Here is a 20,259-nt window from a genome sequence, read left to right as displayed (position 1 = left end):
TTTTCATTATTTTTCCTGCCCACTTGTTTAGTACAGTTGAAAATCACCCATATACCCACAGACTTGAGAATGCTAACTTGTGCCCTTCCTCCTGCACTTCCAGCCTCCCTCTCTCTTCTGTGTTGCTCTTCCCATTATATATGTCAGCCAGTCAGTTTTAAAGGGAAAGGAATTTATTAGAAATGAATCTTGCTTATGTATCTCTGAGAAAAAGGTATCTGTATGATCAATATTTGTAGGAGCCATCTCCCCAAAACTGCAGATCTTAAAACCTGTGCCTTGATCTCTCAGGAACTGAAAATTTATGATGCCCTCTTTAAATGCAGAATTAAAATAGAGATGCTTGCAGTGTTTGAGGATATGCTCTGAATTTGATATTTTACACCCATGATTTCAGTAGGTCTTCATGGTAGACTTAGGGTCACTCAGGGTCAATGGTTCCATCTATCGATTTGTTTTTGTTGCATAACAAACCGCCCTAAACCTTAGTGGCTTAAAACAACAGCTTTCCATTTAGCTCATGATTCTGAGGGCAGGCAGTTTGAAGCAGGCTCCAGATGGGCGGTTCTGCTGAGCAGGAGCAGGCCTGGCTGCTCTCATCCGCGCTTGTTTCCAGGTCTGGGCCCTCGGCTGGGAGGCAGCAAGTGAGCCTGGACTTGTTTATATGGCAGACAAGCCCTACAAGCAGGAATGGAAATACACACGATGTCCTGGTAGCTAGCCTCAGACTCATGCAGGGTGATTTCGTTGGTCTTCTGCTGGCCAAAGCCAAGTGCAAAAGCATCTAGACTCAGGGTGGAGAAGTAGAGACAATCTTATGATGGAAATGGAAGGATCCATGCAAACTTTTAGAGTCTGCTACTGGGGCTAGTCTCCAGTTTCAGAAGGAGAGTTCTGAAGTTAATGCTTCAAGTGCCTCTTGTATATTATGGCCCCTTGTTACATGAGGTGAAATTCAGAGGTTGGGTCATTTTGGTAGGTGACCCAAATCAGGTGGTGAGGGGAAAAGGAGATGATTCTGACCAGCTGTATTCCAGGGACAGGGGCACATGAGAGGTTGTAGCTGGGGTTCTGGAGCTGAATTTTGAGGAAGCAAAGCTCTGTGCATCCTCTAGCAGCTCATCACCTTTGGTTTGCCCCCCCCCCCCTCACTTAATCAGAAGTTGTGTGGCATAGTGAAGAGAGTCTGGGCTCGGGGCCAGAGCCTTCTGAGTCCTGGCTTGGTACCTGGAGCTTCCTGGAGCCCCTTTAGTACCTCGCTCCATTCTGGTCTTCAGGTTTGATAAGATCATGTGTCTATCATAGTGTTAGACACTTGTACTGATTATTTCCTAAGTCCTCATCACCAACTATAGAGTGAGTGATGGTATCTTTATTTTGTCGACAGGTAACTTGGGATGAGGGGGTGAAACGGTCTGCAGCTGTTACATAGAATAAGAATCTGAGACTGAGTTGCCCTTTTTCTATTATATAGGCCTGGTCTCCAGACTGGGCTGCCTTCTCCCCAGGGCTGCACAAAACATCTATCAAGATGTGGGGAGAAAATATTAAGATTTCTGCTTACAACTGTTTTCATCAAAAATCAGAGAGAGAGAGATCAAGCCCTGTTAATAATTAGAATCCAGACTGACCCTGGAAGCCTTTTGTGTCCATATGGCACACAGTTGTGAGTTCCACTCAGTCACTCTGGTATCAGATAAAAAGAGGGCGTTCCACTGCACAGATGAGTTGGTGACATTGCTCTCAAGTTACAAAATATGATGGCTTGTGACTGGGCAGTTATGCACATATGTAATTTGTGTTCTATCTTTAACTATACTAGCCCTCATAAAATAGCTAGTGGCTTAAAAACAAATACTGTAGGGACATCTGGTGGTTCAGCAGTTGAGCATCTGCCTTTGGCTCAGGTCATGATCCCAGGGACCTGGGATCGAGTCCTGCATCAGGCTCCCCTCAAGGAGCCTGCTTCTCCCTTTGCCTGTGTCTCTCTACCTCTCTCTCTCTCTCCATGTCTCTCATGAATAAATAAATTTTAAAAATCTTTAAAAAATACTTTAGAGCACTCATGAATTGAAAGTAATATTACTAACGAAAGTATAGCAAACAGGTGGAAATGACAGAACCACACTGAGCTTCTGGACAAGCCTGTTCACACACACACACTGAGGTGGGATGATGAGCAGATCAGATTCAAAAATAAGTAGGCTGAGAAATTCGAACTTACTTAAAGAACTATCTGATATATGGATTTGTAAGCATAATTATTCATAATACACCTTACCCTAATTACATTCTAAGCCTTCAAGTATTGACTAAGTCTTGTATGAAATCGTCACCATTAGCAGGATCTTTCAAGGGACACATCCAGAACTCAGAGAGGGCCCTGTGCAGTTGCTTAGGGAGTTTACAAGACGAGCGTGGAAACCATGACTCACTCAGCAAGCCTAAGACCCTCTAGGTCTGTGTGTTTTGGGGAGTCTTCTTGTGTAGCCATGCTCACCGCCAAAGTCTAATATTTAATTAGACTAAATTAAAACCAGAACATTGAATCACTGTATGCATATTTTTAGTAAGAGCAAAAAAAAGGTTATGTGTTCCTTTAATATAAAAAGTAATTAATTTTTAAAACATGGAATATTACATCCCTTATCTTTTAAAACATCTTTTTCTATTCTTAACAATGCATATTGCATAGGAATATGCAGTTGTACATGTATGTGTTTATCAATAGATATACATATATTGGAGTTGCTCAATGATGTTTTTACTGTAGGTATGAAATCATTGATAGTTGGTAACCAGAGGTCTAGTGGAACAAGGACTCTCACAAATTTCTTCTAGATCTTCATGTCAGCACTTCATGATGTTGGTATGGATGAGGTGATGTGATGAGGGCATAATCTTATGATCCCACATGCTTACAGTGGGCTTTGTAGCAGCCATGGCCATGAACAGGCTGGGGCATCATTTGGATGAAGGCAGTTAGAACACTTAGGGACATGGAGTGTGTTCTAAGATCTGTAAAGCCCTATCAGCAGTGAGCCCTTGAGGTTGAAAGTCCCCAGTCTGCTGGGATCAGGCTGCAGAGACAGGCTAGGTGCCGTGCAAGCCAGGATTCTGCAGCTGCTGGAGGGGCACCTGCCAGGCATGGTCTATGCTGCTCGAGCGCCAAGGATTTTCCCTCTATGAGTCCCACAGGAGCCATGCTCAGAGTGAGATATAGTTACTTTACCCAGCAAACACTCCATGGAAAAGTGATGACTGCAATCCAAGCCTAGCAGGCGAGGTATGTGCCCCACGTGAAAGAAAATGGAGGATTCCCCATGTCATTGAAGAAAAGGAAGACAGCACTGGGGGAGGCTGGCCCATTGTGGGGTGTCAGGATGTGCTCCAAAGGTCCTTGGGAGTAAAAATTAGAGCCAGGGGTTGCAAAGCAAGGAAGATGTCCTTCCTCAGACTGAATTCGACTGTGAGCATCCAGGTTCTAGCAATTTCTCCAGTTAATGAGACATGTCCTGACATCCCAGATCATCACTCCCCATTCTGGCCAGTAGTAGATACTCCCTCTTGATTCACTGGGAGATGCTGCGTTGGAACCATGTGGATGCAGAACTGAGAATATTGCACAAGATTTTTAAAAAGATTTTTAATTTATTTATTCATGAAACGCACAGAAAGTGAGGCAGAGACACAGGCAGAGAGAGAGGCAGGCTCCCTGTGGGGATCCTGATGTGGGAGTTGATCCCCTGAGCCACCCAGGCACCCCTTGCACAAGCTTCTGCCCTGATCTGGGATGGCTTACTTCTAGGACATTTATGCTTATGGATGGTATTTTTTTTTTAATCCCAGAATGCATATTGCCTTTTGGTGATGTTTGCCTTGTGCAAACAGTCAACTTGCATTTATCCCACGTCTATATTGACTGAAGCAGATTCTCAAAGGAAAAGCATCTCCTGAAACCAGTCAACGAGCATTGTGAATTGACAACTGGTGTTGGGCAGCAAGACTCATCCTGACGAAAGAGCAGGGGTGGCGAGGTGCTGTGGAGCCTGGCTTGGGGGTCAGACCTGAATGTGAAGCCAGTCTCTGCCACTTGCAGGCTCTGAGAGCGTGAACATGTCCCTTTAAAACACTCTGGGCCACCATTTGGTCACTTGTAAAACGGTGATGACACAGTCTCAGGGGGTAATCAGAAGTCTTATGGTATCAATTGCATTAATTGGTATAGGTGGAGCAGCTAGCATGGTGCCTGGTATCTAGTAGACGCTATCTCAATTGTCGTTTCTATTACTAATGATGTGACCACCTTGCTTTCCTGTTTACAACCCTCCCACTCGCTCGTGCTCTCACTCGGCTTAGTGTTCACAACATGAATGGTTTGACCTTAAACTTCTGTACTTTGCCTGTGCTCAGATCATTCCTGATCCCTCCCCCTTTGTGATATCTACTTTGAAAACTCTACCCTATTAAGTTCTAGATTAAATATAATCTCCTGTCCAGACTCTTTGTTTATTGATGTTTACCTACTGTACTCGGCCCAGTTTGTATGAATCCCTCATTCCCATACTTTTATTATTTTTATTTTTAAATTTTAAATTCAGTTAATTAACATTCAGCATATTATTAGCTTCAGAGGTAGCAGTTGCATACAACACCCAGTGCTCATCCCATCACATGCCTTCCTTCATGCCCATCACCCAGTTACCCCGTCTCCCCTCAGTTTGTTCCCTAGAGTTAAGAGTCTTTCATGGTTTGTCTCCCTCTCTGATTTCCTCTTATTTTCTTTTTCTCTCCCTTATCATGTGATCCTCTGTCTTGTTTCTTGAATTCTACATATAAGTGGAATGTTATGATAATTGTCTTAATAAAAATAAGTTTGACTTATTTTGCTTAGCATAATACCTCTAGTTCCATCCACGTTGTTGCAAATAGTTAAGATTTCATTTTTGTGATGACTGAGTAATTGTGTATATAGACCACATCTTCTTTATCCTTCATCTGTCAATGGACACCTGGGCTCTTTCCATAGTTTGGCTATTGTGGATATTGCTGCTATGAACATTGGGGTGCAGGTGCCCCTCGAACCACTATGTTTGTGGTTCAAAGGATATGTTTGTATCCTTTGAGTAAGTACCTAAGTATCCAGTAGTGCAATTGCTGGACTGTAGAGTATCTCTGCTTTTAACTTCTTGAGGAATCTCCATACTGTTTTCCAGAGTGGCTGCACCAGTTTTCATTCCCATCAACAATGTAAGAGGGTTCCACTTTCTCCGCATCCTCACCAACATCTGTTGTTTCATTCCCATATTTTTTTTAAGATTGTATTTATTTATTCATGAGAGACAGAGAGAGAGAGAGAGAGAGAGAGAGAAAGGCAGAGACACAGGCAGAGGGAGAGGCAGTCTCCTCGAGGGGGGGGGGGCCCGATGTGGGACTTGATTCCAGGACCCCAGGATCACAACCTGAGCAGAAGGCAGATGCTCAACCGCTGAGCCACCCAAGCATCCTTCATTCCCATTCATTTTTAAAAGCCTGCCCCTCGTGTTTTAGTCTTCCATCCACTCACACAGTCATTACTACAAACACTATTGTAATAGGCTCTGGAAACGTGAAGATGAGAGACTCTGCCCACAGAATGTTTACCAACTAACGAGGGAGACAGATACACACATAGGAAATGACCACACTGTGGGATAAGTTCTGTGACAAAGACAGATTGTGGATGCTATCAAGAGAAACAGCAGGGAGAAGCCACTGTGTGGGCAGAGTCAGAGAAGGCATTCAGGGAGGCGATCACACAGAGCTGTCACTCAAAAGGTGGGTGGGAGTCAGCCATGCAAAGGACCTGGAAGGAGGAGACCATAGAATGGGTCAGTGATGTCAGAGCTCACCCAGAAGGCCGCAGTGAAGTGCGGAGTAAGAAGGGAGGGAGTGTAAATCACAGGGCTTATCCTGCCCGGTCTCTTGTTAGACCAGTGAGGATAGGGATGCCAGGGCCACAGATTTTCAGAGATGGCAGTGGAGGGGGACAGAGCCAGGCTGCAGAAGGGAATGGTGGTGATGTCCCGCCTGGCTTTGTCTTCTTGTCACGTGGCATTAGGCTCCTTAAGGATAAGGACTCCATCTTACCTGACTTTATATGGCTGGTGATCAGTCTGGCACAGAGCCTGGCAACTCCTGGGAGACCCGTAACAGCTTGTATGTGCCCTGGTTGAACTTGCTGCTTCTTTCAGAACTTCTGCAACTCAGATGGGGTCACATGGATCTTTGTTAAATGATATCAATAATGTGAAAACAGTTCCTAATTCCTATTGTACTGTTTATGGCCCGAGGGCAGCAGGGTCACCATTACACTCTTGTTAGAGATGCAGACTCTTGGCCCTGTCTCAGACCTACCACATCTGAATTGCTGGTCAAGAGGCTCAGGAAACCGTGTCTTCACATGTTCTCCAGCTGAGTCTGAGTGAACAGCACAGGATGTTTCTATGACAGTATCAACCTAGGCTGTGTGCTACAATCATCTGCAGAATGGAAAGATCCACCCTCCAGGCTAATTAAACAAACAATGTCTAGGATGAGACCCCACACACCAGCACCAGCACTTGTAAAGTTTCCCAGGTAGTTCCCAGTTGAAGAATGACTGGCTTAAGACCAAGGAAAGAGTCCACATGCTGAGTAACCTCAGCTTTGCTTGGAAACATCTTTTTCCAAAGAGAACAGACCCAGGTCCCTTCCTTCTTAGCAGACCTATGGCATCTCCTTCCTCAGCAGGAGACTGGACTTCGCCTCCCTTTGCAAATGCATGCCTCCTGCTCAAGAGCCCATGGAGATTTTGCATTAGCTTTCCAGCATGGATTCTGGAAGCCAGAAAGCAGAAAGGAAGATCTTAATTCATTTACAACAGTTTTCTCATAAAGAAATACTTATGTGAGCAAGTATAAAGTATATATGAGTATAACCTCCCCACACACTATGTAAATATTTATAGGTCATCAATTTATTAATATCTCATTTATACCTATGTATGAGAATGTGAACCTTCGTTCCCAATATTGTTTGCTGAAAGGGAGCCAACATTTGTCCTTGAAAATGTATTCAAATTTCATTTTAAATCTTAATTCACACAAAGCTCTACATCAAACTCACTTTTGTTCCTGAGTGAAGGTTTTCCCTGATACTGAGATTCATCACCTGGCCTTTCTGACACCTTCTCTACAATATCACTTAGAAGATTCTCTGCCCTGACGTTTTAGGTGATTGCACAGACACTCTGTCCTACCCACAGAATAGTTGCACAAAAGGACCCACAATCAGTATTATCAGATCTGATGTCTAAGGTCAGACACACATGGAACTATTAGGATTGAAATCCCCTTTGAACAAACTCACCTGCCTTTTCTCTACCGGAGTGAAAACGGTGGAGTCATAAGTCAAGGGATTCCAGAAAGAAAATGCCATCTTGTATTTATGCCTCGACGTCCCCATCACAGCCTAATGGCCAGAGACAGCCAGCTCTCCCTGTGAAATGAGTTAACCAGCCCTGATGTGCCGTAATAGACTCAGAAATACAATTATCTTTGCTTGCCAGAGATCAATTAATTGATTTGTCTGGTTCTGTCAGAAACAATCCTTTTCTTCACTTCTCTTACTAAAATATGTTGCGATCCTTTTCATTCATTCCATCACTTTTGAAAGGGAGTAGGGATTATAAATGGTTGAGAGCCCCATTGGATGTCCAGCTTTGCCTGGTAAAGGAGAGGCCACTATGGATCTGGGAGGTCAGGGCCCATGCGAACCCTCGGGGGGAGCATCTCCAGGGCTTTGACAGTGGTGGCTTTGCTGCAAAGACAGAGCGGGCGCCCTGATGAATGGCCACTGGGTACGATTTTCACAGCACAGAAGCCGTGGATCTAATACACCATTTTAGGCCCGTGACTTTGCACGTGAGCAAATATACAGATTCCCTTTACTTTTGTATGAGTCAGTGTGATTCAGGATTTTTATCACTCAGCATCAAGGGTTCCATCTAGCACAAGGAGGAGTGTGGGTCGGCTCCAGGGTCTCTTAAGAATAAAATTCCAGGGATCCCTGGGTGGCGCAGTGGTTTGGCACCTGCCTTTGGCCCAGGGCGCGATCCTGGAGACCCGGGATCGAATCCCACGTCGGGCTCCCGGTGCATGGAGCCTGCTTCTCCCTCTGCCTATGTCTCTGCCTCTCTCTCTCTCTGTGACTATCATAAATAAATTAAAAAAAAATTAAAAAAAAATCATTAAGAATAAAATTCCATAATTGTTTTAGTAAACGTTTGATTCCCTCCTCCCCATAAAAAGGCATTATTAGGATAATTCCTAGGATGTACTCAGGTATTTATGTAATTGGACATGCTAGATTATTTTTCTAGCATATCCACATCCCTGTCAACACCCTGTCCCATTTTTAGTTCTTTAACCTTTGAATCTGTGACTTCCGTGAGCTTGCTGCTTTAAGCCTTTTATCCTCTTAACCCCTGGCTGAGGACATGCTCAGCAGGTCTGTGAAGAAGAGACCCTTCCAGGGGGCTGAGCCTTGCCTGTAGCCATGAACATGCCTCTGCTGAGCTCGGAGCCGTGCACAGGGCCTCTCTCCCTCCTGTGGGAATCAGAGGTGAGGCAAAAGCCCCCGGGCAGTGTGGCTCTCTCTAGTTTTGAACTCAAAGCTGTTCTTGTGAAGGCCTCTCAGGGGAGCAAAAGGTGTCTGGTCATGAAAGTAGTGGAATGGGAGGAGCGTAGACACAGATCTTGATTCCGATCCCGATTTTTCTGTTATTAGGCAAGTACCCGTGGGCAAGCTGCTAACCTCTGGGCTCTATTTCTTCACTGGCTTTGCAGGATCAGATTAGAAGGCAGTGAGGGAATGTTTGTAAAGCTCCTTGTTAAACTGAGGTCCAGACCTTGCAGTACTAGTCAGGATGGCCTGAAACGGACCCCTGATCTGGCTGGAGTCTGAATCGGGTGTCCCTTCTATGTTTTGAGCAGCTGATTTATTTATTTTTGTTTTGTTTTGTTTTTCCTGTATAAAAAAGATCCCAGTATCAAGATAGGAAAGGGGAGAACAAGAGACATACCCTTGGAGTATGAAAATGGGGACGAGGGGGCAGAAGTGAGCAGCTGATTTAATAGTCACCACAACTAATCTCCCAGGAAGAGATAAAGCCTTCTTGGTTTAAAAAAAAATTAGGGGTGCCTGGATGGCTCAGACGGTTAAGGATCTGACTTGGCTCAGGTCATGATCCTGGGGGAATCCAGCCCCATATCCAGCCCTGCATCATCACTGGGCTCCTCGTTCAGAAGAGAGTCTGCTTCTCTCTCTCCCTTTCTTGCTGCCCTTCCCCTCACTCATATGCTCTCTCAAATAAATTAATAAAATATGAAAAAAATTAAATTGTCAGTGGAAAACCTAGTGGACACCATGCTGATTCATATTGGCCTCAGTGGGGGAAATCCTACTTCCTGTTCTTTACCTCCTATTTGGGATCTGTAAGGGGAAAATGCCACATTTCTTATTGTTTCCAGCCCTATTGAGGTATCATTGACCTATAATATTATGTAAGTGTAAGGTGTACATGTGCTGATACTGCATATGTATATATTGTGAAAGGTTAGTTCACACATCCATCACCTCCCATAGTTGTTGCTCTGTGTGTGTGTGTGTGTGTGTGTGTGTGTGAGTATGTGTGTGGTGAGCATGTGTAAGTCTCCTCTTTTAGCAACTTCCAAGTGCACAATACATTTCTGAAGAAATAATTGCTTTGGGGACTCTCATGAAGTATAGTCAATACAGGTGTACTAAATCACAGATGTTTCTTTTCTAGAAGATTCTTTGAATGGATCTTGGGTCGGAGTAGAAGGGATAGGGAGTGAGGTCCTTAATGGCTTTAATTTGGTTCTATTGGTTATCCAATACTGGTCAAAATCCGTTTTTGAATGTATTTCGTCACATTTCTTCATTTTAAGTTTCAATTACACATATAGGCACAAATAAGATAAGTTTTGCCTAGTGAAGGAATCATGTTGCCAGTTTCCTCCTATACTTTTCCTCATTTTTCACAACACATATATCACTTTTGTAATCAAAATTTCCTCCCTCCCTCCCCTTCCTGCCCTTCCCACCTCCTTCCCAGTCCCTCCACCTCTTCCTTTCTCTTCCTCTCCCATTCCTCTTCCTCCCCCTCATCCTCTCCCTTTCTCTCCCTCCCTCTCTTTTCTTTCACTGAGCAAACACTGTTTTATCTGCACATGTGTTTGCCTTTACAAAAATGTAGTAGACCAGTTTGTTCTCTATTTTTTCTCTTTCCCTGCTGGGACTATTCCTGTAATCCTATACATTCCTTTACAACATGTGTAATAGCTGCAAAGGATTCCATTACAGGGTTCAGCCATAATTTACTTAACCAGTGCCCTCTTGTTGGACATCATTTTATTTAAAAAAAATATTAGAATGCATTTTATTATTTATAATTTGCCATGACATTTTTTAAAATTAAGAAATGTTTCTCTCTTGATAATATAAACCAATTATCCTGAAAATGACTTAATTTTGCTGCTTCATATGCTTCTAAGTCCCTAGTAATGTAGATGGAGGTTAATACTGTGCTTGACCAAGCACTTCTATCATCTGACAAGGTAAAGAAGGGCATGATGTTTAGCCTAACTATCCTTACTCCCAGAACTCTGTTCTACCTCCTCTGGAACCCCCTGGGGAAGGCGTAGTGTCGAGCTCCAAGGAATTCAGTGACTTGTGGCATCTGGCAGTTGATCTCCATCGCTCCAGTGAGAGGAGCTCTTAGAAACTGCAGAAGTCTGAAAATCTCCCCTGCAGTCAATGCCGGGGTCTCCATGGCTCCACTGATCCCACATGCTGACATGCAAGTCTCTGAAGTTACTGTTTGGGGACTTTCGGGAAAGGGGGAGTCACCACTGGTCCTTTTTGGCTCTTCCTAAAAATAGGAGGATTTTTGTGTTCACCAACACATTCCATTCTCCCAAAGGGTGACATTCTTATCTTTCCTTGAAAAAAACTCTCGTTCATTTCATTTGATGAAACCATCTCTTGAGTTCTGTCTCAACCCACTGGAGTCAACCAGAATTTCACTGGAGAAGAAAATTAAAAAATTCTGTATTGCTACAAATAACCTCTCATCACTTGATGAGGACTCTTATCCCTCAATTGCAGAGGAAGCAGGGGCTCACATAGGTGCAGTGTCTGCTGAGGTTCTCATTTTGGCCAGTGAGGTCTTTTTTTTTTTTTTTCTTTTTTTAAAGATTTATTTATTTATTCATGAAAGACACAGATTGAGAGGAGAGGCAGAGACACAGGCAGAGGGAGAAGCAGGCTCCTCACAGGGAGCCTGATGCGGGACTCAATCATGGATCCGGGGATCACGACCTGAGCCACCCAGGCATCCCAGCCAGTGAGGTCTTTATGTGACTAGTGAGTAGAGTAGTTCTCTTGGGGATGCCTGGACCCCAGAGTCTGGGCATTCTGTTTCTACCCCACCAGGCATGGTTGTTTCCCTTGGGCCAGACTGGGTGTACAGATGTCATGATGTCTTGTGTCACCCCTTCGGTAAACACTCTACTTCCGCAAACAACAGAATTGCAAACTACCACCATCAAGGAGAAATCATACCCAGACTTCCTTTTCTGGCTGCCTGGCACCTGCCTGGATTTCTTCCTTGCATAATGAGAGGGTGATGTATGGGGAATATAATCCTCCGGGCCAGTGACTGGTAGACACAAGAGGTGCTTTTTGTTTGTTTGTTTGTATATTTTTTTATTGGAGTTTGATTTGCCAACATATAGTATAACACCCAGCTCTCATCCCGTCAAGTGCACCCCTCAGTGCCTGTCACACAGTCACCCAATCCCCCCGCCCACCTCCGCTTCCACTACGCCTTGTTTGTTTCCCAGAGGAGAGACGTAATTTTAATCAAGAGGATGCATTCTATATTTTTAGTCATTTATCCAGTGAAAGCAAAATAGTTTACAATTCCTATAGCAGGGTTCCTTGAGCCCCTTTAGGAGATGTTCAAAAAAAAAAGCAAGAAAGAAAAGGGAAGAGTGGCTTTGTATGCTCACACTAGTTTTGAAAATACTGTTTTTTTTTTTAAATTTTATAAATTTATTTTTTATTGGTGTTCAATTTGCCAACATATAGAATAACACCCAGGGCTCATCCCGTCAAGTTCCCCCCGTCAGTGCCCGTCACCCAGTCACCCCCACCCCCCGCCCACCTCCCTTTCTACCACCCCTAGTTCATTTCCCAGAGTTAGGAGTCTTCCATGTTCTGTCATCCTTTCTGATATTTCCCACTCATTTTTTCTCCTTTCCCCTTTATTCCCTTTCACTATTTTTTATATTCCCCAAATGAATGAGACCATATAATGTTTGTCCTTCTCCGATTGACTTATTTCACTCAGCATAATACCCTCCAGTTCCATCCACGTCGAAGCAAACGGTGGGTATTTGTCATTTCTAATGGCTGAGTAATATGCCATTGTATACAGAAACCACAGCTTCTCTATCCTCATCTTTTGATGGACACCGAGGCTCCTTCCACAGTTTGGCTATTGTGGACATTGCTGCTATAAACATCGGGGTGCAGGTGTCCCGGCGTTTCACTGCATCTGTATCTTTGGGGTAAATCCCCAGCAGTGCAATACTGGGTCATAGGGCAGATCTATTTTTAACTCTTTGAGGAACCTCCACACAGTTTTCCAGAGTGGCTGCACCAGTTCACATTCTCAACCAAATATATTCAGGCCTCCAAGACAAAAGTTCTTCCCCTAAATAGGACCCTCACAGATGAACTTTTGTTCCCCCTTTTTCTTACCCATTAGAACCTTCCCCAGTGTCATCCTCCTCAAGAGGGAATGTGTGGCCTCCCTCCCATGGAATTCTCATACACATCACCCCTAATAAAGTAGATCAGTTTCATCTCCTGTTCCTTTGTTTATGCATTTATGAACTCATTAATTGACTCATGCAGGGGACATTGAGCTCTTGCTCTCTTCAGTGATGCCCTAGGAATTCTGACAGAACAAGGAGAAAGAGGCATGAACTCAAGTTCACAGCAGACTTTGGAAGTTAGAGATGCAAATAAAGACAGTGACATCCCTAACAGGAAAATAGAGCTCAGCAAGGATGCCCTCCCCTCACCCAGGAGGCATCAGGACAGCTTACCTGAAAGAGGGGGCTTGCTAGTCACATCAAGATTGGGAAGGAATCCCAGGTATTGGGACTTCCATGTGCAAAGGCCAGAAATGAAAAAGCATGACCTCTCCTATGAAGTGCCTTGGTGTCCAGGACCGCTGCGTAGAGATGGCCTTTTCCACAGACTGGGAGAGTGGGACTAGCCTTGGTCATCATGAAGGGCAGGTTTGTTGTGTCCTGGAGCCAGGATGGCACCTCGTAGCTAATAGAGGGCTATGATACAGTTGAAGGAGGGGGGTTAAGGATTGTGGGGATTGTAGAAATGACTCTTCAGAAGGGGAGAGGAAGATACTTGGGGTGAGTAAAATGAAGGTGGTGAGGATAGCTCAGAGGGAAAACACTTGGGAAATGCTTGAAAAATTGACACCTTTACATAATGTGAAAGGGAAGGGAGAAGTTGCAGTGGAAATCAGCTTTCCCCTTGGGTGAATTAGCAGATGAAGAAGGGAAGAGGGGAGCCATGCAGCAGGGGAAGATGATGTGAAAGATCCAGAGGCAACAAGGGAGCTGAGTCCAAGGACAGGAAGGAATCTGGGCTGGGATTTGTCAGCTCCTGGGTGTTCAGTGCCTTGTGACCCTTTGTGAGCTCAGACTGTGTGCCAGGACCTTTAGTACATCAGTTCACCCGGTGCTATTGACAGCCCTAAGAGCTAGGTATTTTTACTTTCACCTTTTCACCTTCCAGATGAGTAAACTGAGGCCCAGAGATAATATGGCTCTCCCACAGCAGAGCCAGGGTTTGAATTCATGGCTGTCTGTCTGCAAAGTCAGGATTATCAACACTGCTCTTTATTCTGTTGGCAAGGGAGGTTCCATGAGAAAAATCACAATTTAAATACATTTGAAGGTAGAGAAACATGCAAAGCTGTTGAGGAGGTGTCAGAAGCTCCAGAAAAGAGGATAAATCACAGAAGTGAAGAAATGCAAGAGCCTGAAGGAGGGAGCATCCCCGGGGTCACATGTTGCAGTCAGATCAAAGGGTATGGGGACCCAGAGTATCTTGAATTTGGTCTCAGGTGGTCAAGGTTAGCCTTGGTCAGAGCAGTTTGTCTGTATGATGGGAGCTTGGAGCCAGACAGCCTGGTGTGCAGACAGATGTGAACTCGCCCTGCCGAAGAACATCTCTGGATACTGGGAAGAGTGGCATCCTGAGCTGGGGTTCACTATTCAGTGTAGTCAAGCCAAGTAGAGCTAATGCGTGGGGCCATTCAACACTTATTGCCCCCTTTGAGCTGATGCTGCTGGGGAGGAAGAGGGGTACTGAGAGGGCCTCTGGGGGAGGCAGAGATGCATACCAAGGAGCTGGAACTTTTCCTTGTGGGGTTGATGCAGGAGGGATGAGTACAGGATGTTTCAAGTAGGTAAGCAGTCAGATTTGGATCAGCATGTCATTTGGCTGAAGTGTAGGGAAGAGATTGTAGCAGGAGGAAGAGCAGTGTCTGTTGTGAAGAGGATTGGCACGCATATATTTGGACTCATAGTTACTGGGTGAGGTTACTTGTATGAACGGTGTAGCGATGGTGCAGGAGGCATTGACTGAGCCTGGTGACAGAGAGGTTTCTTAGTGTGCTTCAAATCCTATTGATTAGCAATCTCCAAGCTTTGTACAAAGCACAAATCCCACCACTGATCTCTCTCTTCCCATGACTTAGTGAGCTGTAGAACCATAAGAAACAGTAATGAAATGGAACCAGTGTGCTTTATTTATAGCTGGGATGGTTCCTAATACTCTCCCAGTGCAGGGTATTGAGAAAATAGATCCAGCAATGAGGATTAAGCATAGGCGTGGAGGCCGAGATGGGATTTCTTCCCGTCTCTCCCTACTCCAATGGAGATAAATCTTTAGACTCAAGTGTTTAGAGGCAGCAAGAAGGGAGAGAAGGAGAGAAGATGAATGGATCTTTGGGTCCCAGGAGGGGCCCAGGGTCCATTGGCTGAGCTGTAGTTACTGAATATAAGGAATATACTGCAGATAGAAGACTATGGATGGTTCTTGATATTTAAGGCAAAGTAACCCCGCCCTTTATTAAAATGCGTCCCATACAGTGTCACAGGCTTTAACCAATCCCATTGTCAGTGCTCCTCTATGGACACTCACTTCCCAGGCTATCCTGTGTCACTGGCTGCTTGGCTGATGTCATCAGCCCCTTCCCTCTTCCAAATTTCAGATCTGTCCAGCACCTAGTTTGACTAATCATCATCTTGTTATCTAAACGACACCCAGACCAAACACCTGATCTCCCACCCTCCCTTCCAAACCTCTTTCGTCACTCACCCTACCTCGGTTAATGGCAGCTCCATCCCCTGGTTGTGGAGATCAACATCGGAGGGCAATTCTCCACTTCTCTCTGCCTCCCACCTCATGTCACTGCAGCCAGAAATCCTGTCGGCTCTCCTTTCAAATTGCATCCAGAAGATGCCATTTCTCACCCCCTACTGCCAATGCCCTGTTTCAAGCCACCATCTTTCCCATCTGGATTTGTATGATTGTCTTCCCTGTCTGGTCTCCCTGATGCCACTCTTGGACATCCTGTGTTCCCCACAACGTAAAAGCTGGACAGTCCTTCTAAAGTGATGATCCTCTGCTCCTGGTCTACAAGAACTCTTCCGTTTGCTGCGAAGAAAGCCAGAGTCCCTATGACGGATGCTTATTCTCCCCTCCTTCATGTCCCACCGGCCACAGAGATGTCTCTGTATCTCCTTCATTGTGACAGACTATGATCCTGCAGTGGAGCCTTTGTGCTGGCGGTTCCTATTTTCTGGAATATTCTTCCCTTCACTCTTCCAAAGCACTGCTGGAAATCCTCTCCTGTAGCAGATGCTGTGACCTGCTGCCGGGGTCTCTAGTTATGCAGCTGGTTACAGGCTGCTGGGCACCTGCAGCTGGGTTCTGTCTCAGGGAAGTTACCTCCATTGGAAGCCTTTGCCTTGCCCAAAGTTGCATGAACCCCATCCCCTTGATGAGTGCTGCAAAGGCCTCTCCCCCTTGCCCTAATCAGGGGGATCTCTGACAGACCATCCCAGATTCTGGGCTCACCATGGATTGACCGAATCTCCTTTGCAGTTACATCTCCATCCATCTCTCCCGCCCTCCATTCCTACCTTCCTCACTCCCCCATGGGAATGACTCTGAGATCATGCCTCAGTCGTTATTTTGCATGCACATCTCCAATTTGGAGACTCTTTATCAGGAAATCCAACTTGAAACATCTGTCCTGAACTTCCCTCCAAAACTGTAGTCCCTTCGCTGGCTCTCCCAGCCCCATGAATACTGTTACATTGCTCTATTTATATGTTTTTGGTGGTGTCTGCCTTCCCCTCACACCCACCGTGGGCTGTAAGCTCCTGGGAGGAGGGACATCTTGTGTGTTCACTGATATCACTTGGGTGTCTTTAACTAGGCCTGGCTCATCATAGTTGGTCTTCAAGTGTTAACTGAATGAAAGGAATATTTTTTTTTAAGATTTAATTATTTTTTTATTTTTTAATTTTCATCCCTATTTATTTATTTATTCTTTTTCATTTATTTATTTATTTATTTATTTATTTTCTCTCTCTTTTTTTTTTTCTTTTCTTTTTTTTTTTTTAATTTTTAATTTTTTTTTTAATTGGTGTTCAAGTTACTAACATACAGAATAACCCCCAGTGCAGAAGCGCAGGTTGTGGTTGACAAGCACAGGAGAGGGAAGCTGAGCATTCCCTGCCCCAGTGTGGTGGTACCTAGGGTGTAATGTCAAGGACTCCAGGGTCCCTTCCAGGACGTGCAGGAAAAGACACCCTGTTAACCAAAGGTAACGTTGCAAGTGATCAGGACTTGGTGGTGTACTGGCTTCCCAGGGCTGTACAGCAGAGTGCTAGACACAGGGTGGCTTACACAAGAGAATGTCATTGTCTTACAGGCCTGGAGTCCAAAAGTCTGAGATCAAGGTGCTGGCAGAGTCAGTTCCTTCTGAGTCCTGGAGGGAGAATCTGTTCTAAGCATCCATCCTGGCTTCCAGTGGTCACCTGATGGTCTTTGGTTTGCAGATATATTCTGTAGTTTCTGACTTCATCCTCATATGGTGCCCTCCTTGTGTCTCCAAACCTCACCTTCCTTGTGTGTGTCTGTCCTATGTCCACATTTCCCCTTTTCAGGGACACCTGGGTGGCTCAGTTGGTTAAGTACCTGAATCTTGATTTCGGCTCAGGTCATGATCTCAGGGTTGTGAACTCGAGACTTGTGTGAGGCTTCAGGCTCTGTGCTCAAGTCTACTTGAGGTTCTCTCTCTCTCTGTGCCCCTCCTCCCACTTGTGCTTTCTCTATCTTTTTCCAAAAAACAAACAAACAAACAAACAAACAAAAAAACCAAAGACAAAACAAAACACCAAATTTCCCCTTTTCATAAGGACAATAATCATTGGATTATGGCCCAGTCTAATGATCTCATTTCAACTTGAATACCTTTGTAAAGATCCTATTTCAAAGTGATACCATGTTCTCAGATACTGGGCATTAGGATTTGAATATATCTCTTTGAGGAGACACAACTCAACCACCAACAGATGATATCTCCTAGCTTGTGTAGAGGGAATAGAATTTGGACACTTGAAATAACATGACCTGTATGTAGAGTCACAGTGTTGTGTAGATTAGCTCAGAGTTGAGAGCATTCCATGGATGCAGGACTTCTAGCACTAAAAAGGGACTTCTCATGCATACCACCGTGAGCAGCTCACCCCAGGTGAAGCAGGGCACATGCTGAGTGATGACCCTGTGGAGGTAAGCAGGTCACATTACAAGGACTTTGGATGTCACGACCATGAATATTATCTCTTGGAGAATGGGTACCACAAGGGTTCCCAGGGGATGGATATGACCAGTGTTTGTGCCTAGGTGCGACAGTCCTGGGAGGAAGCTTACATATCATCCAGGTCAGTGTACTGAATATGCAACTAAGGCTGCACACATTTGAGGGGACTTGGCCATGTCAATACTCAGACAGCTGGGTGATGAAGAATCCTCTCCGATCTCCCATTTCCCAACTGCTAATCCAGACCATTTGTCTCATAACAAAAATATCCCAAAATGTGTTCAGAGGAACCTGGGTCCCATCTCAGGCAGCCTGCTATATCCTTCTTTTGGGATCTTCTCTGCAGTCATATTTCTCTGCCTACCATATCATGTTGTGTGCTCTTGTGTGTGTGTGCGTGCGTATGCACACGTGTAGTGGGCTGTGAGATGCTGGTGCCCCAAAGCACATCCCTTGGAGAATAACTTCCAAGTGCCTCATTCTCATCAATCAGAAAGGTAGATCTGCAGACTTGTTCTGGATTGGATTCCATCAGCAGCTGAGAATAGTGCACTACCTTGTGTTCTGGTTGTCCAGTCACCTTTTGTGTAAGGAGGACATAGCTGGGGCACCTGATTGGCTCAGTCAGTTGGGCCTTTGGCTCAGGTCATGATCTCAGGATCCTGGGATCAAGCTCTGCATTGGGCTCCCTGCTTGACCGGGAGTCTGCTTCTCCTTCTCCCTCTATTCTTTCTCTCAAATAAATAACATCTAAAAAAAGGGGGGGGGCGCGTAGCTGAAAGAAGGGGATTGATAGCATTTATCCCTCTCTATTTATATTAAGTACTCCATATAGGGTGGTTCATTTACATCTTTGAAGTATCATGTAAATGAGGATACTTCTCAGATGAGGACACAAGAAACTCAGAGATCTATCTCTTCAGTGGCCAGGATTTGGGCTTTGATCTCAAAGTGCCCAGTTTATGTTGTGTTGGCTCGAAGGCATCAGAGCAGTATCACCACAGACATGTTAGTTTATTTCCTTGCATCTGATAAATATAGATAATGAGAGTACCTACCTCCTAGGGCTTTTGCAAACAAGAAATGACATGTGTATGTATTGATCCTGATAAATTTTCACTCTATGTGTACAATGAATAATCATCATTGTGGTAATTACACAGTTCACCTAAGGGGTCATTACTGCTGGTTGGTGACACAACCAGATATACACCTAGATCTGGTTCACTTGAAGGGCTTATATTTCTTGTACAGTTGACCCTTGAACAACACAGGATTGAACTGGACAGGTCCACTAATACACAGATTTTGTACAGTACAGTGTTGTAAATGCGTTTTCTCTTCTTTTTAAAAAAGATTATTTATTTATTTATTTATTTATTTATTTATTTATTTTATTTATTTGAGAGGGAGAGAGGGAGAGAGAGAGAGAGAGAGAGAGAGATAGATAGATCTGGGGTCAGGGATAGAAGGAGAAGAAGAAGCAGACTCCCTGATGAGCAAGGAAACCCATGCGGGGCTTGATCATGGGACCACAGGATCATGACCTGAGCCCAAGGCTTAACTGGCTGTGCCACCCAGGTGCCCCTGTTTTCTTAATGAAATTCTTAATAACATTTTCTGTTCTCTAGATTGCTTTATTGTAAGAGTACAATATATCATACATATAAGGTACAACATATGTGCTCATCGACTATGTTATCAGTCAGGCTTCCACTCAACAGTGGGCTGTTAGCAGTTTATTTTGGCAGGTGGATTTTTGACTGCATGGAGGTCAGTGCCCCCCAGTCCCCATGTTGTTCAAGGGTCAGCTGTATGTGCTTTGCATCGCTGGCTTCACTTTGTAGGTCTTAGCCTCCAGAACGCGTAGCGTTTATGGGGCCACAGAAACACCTCTGTTGAGTTTGTCCATCCATCTATCCACATGCTTATTCCTTTATCCCTTTGTTCTTCTTCTCATTGTGCATGTATCAAATACATAGCAGGAAAAAAATGAACCAACTTGTGCTTAGTCCCTACTCTGTCCTAGGGATTGAGCCTGGCATTTATCTACATCATTTCATCTAATTATACTGGAGAAGCAGATATTATCTTTCTTATTTTACACATGAGCAAACAATCTTCAACAAAGAATAAAGCAAAATATCTTACCTGAAGCGATGCAGGCTACTACCTATCTGAGCTTTGCACCTGCCCCTACCCCTCCTTAGAGCATCCTT

The 20,259-nt window shown here is 44.5% G+C and overlaps 1 protein-coding gene across 2 annotated transcripts in view; it reads left to right on the top strand.

Moving 5' to 3' along the window:
* Positions 1-20,259, top strand: part of FAM135B (family with sequence similarity 135 member B) — a 277,653-nt gene that overhangs the window by 95,961 nt on the left and 161,433 nt on the right. The gene's annotated exons all lie outside the window — the stretch shown is intronic.

Source organism: Canis lupus, chromosome 13 (assembly GCF_011100685.1).
Source record: "Canis lupus familiaris isolate Mischka breed German Shepherd chromosome 13, alternate assembly UU_Cfam_GSD_1.0, whole genome shotgun sequence".
In the NCBI taxonomy this organism is placed as follows: Eukaryota; Metazoa; Chordata; class Mammalia; order Carnivora; family Canidae; genus Canis; species Canis lupus.
The sequence above is the reverse complement of the archived record's forward strand: the minus strand, read 5'-3'. Positions and strand labels throughout refer to the sequence as shown.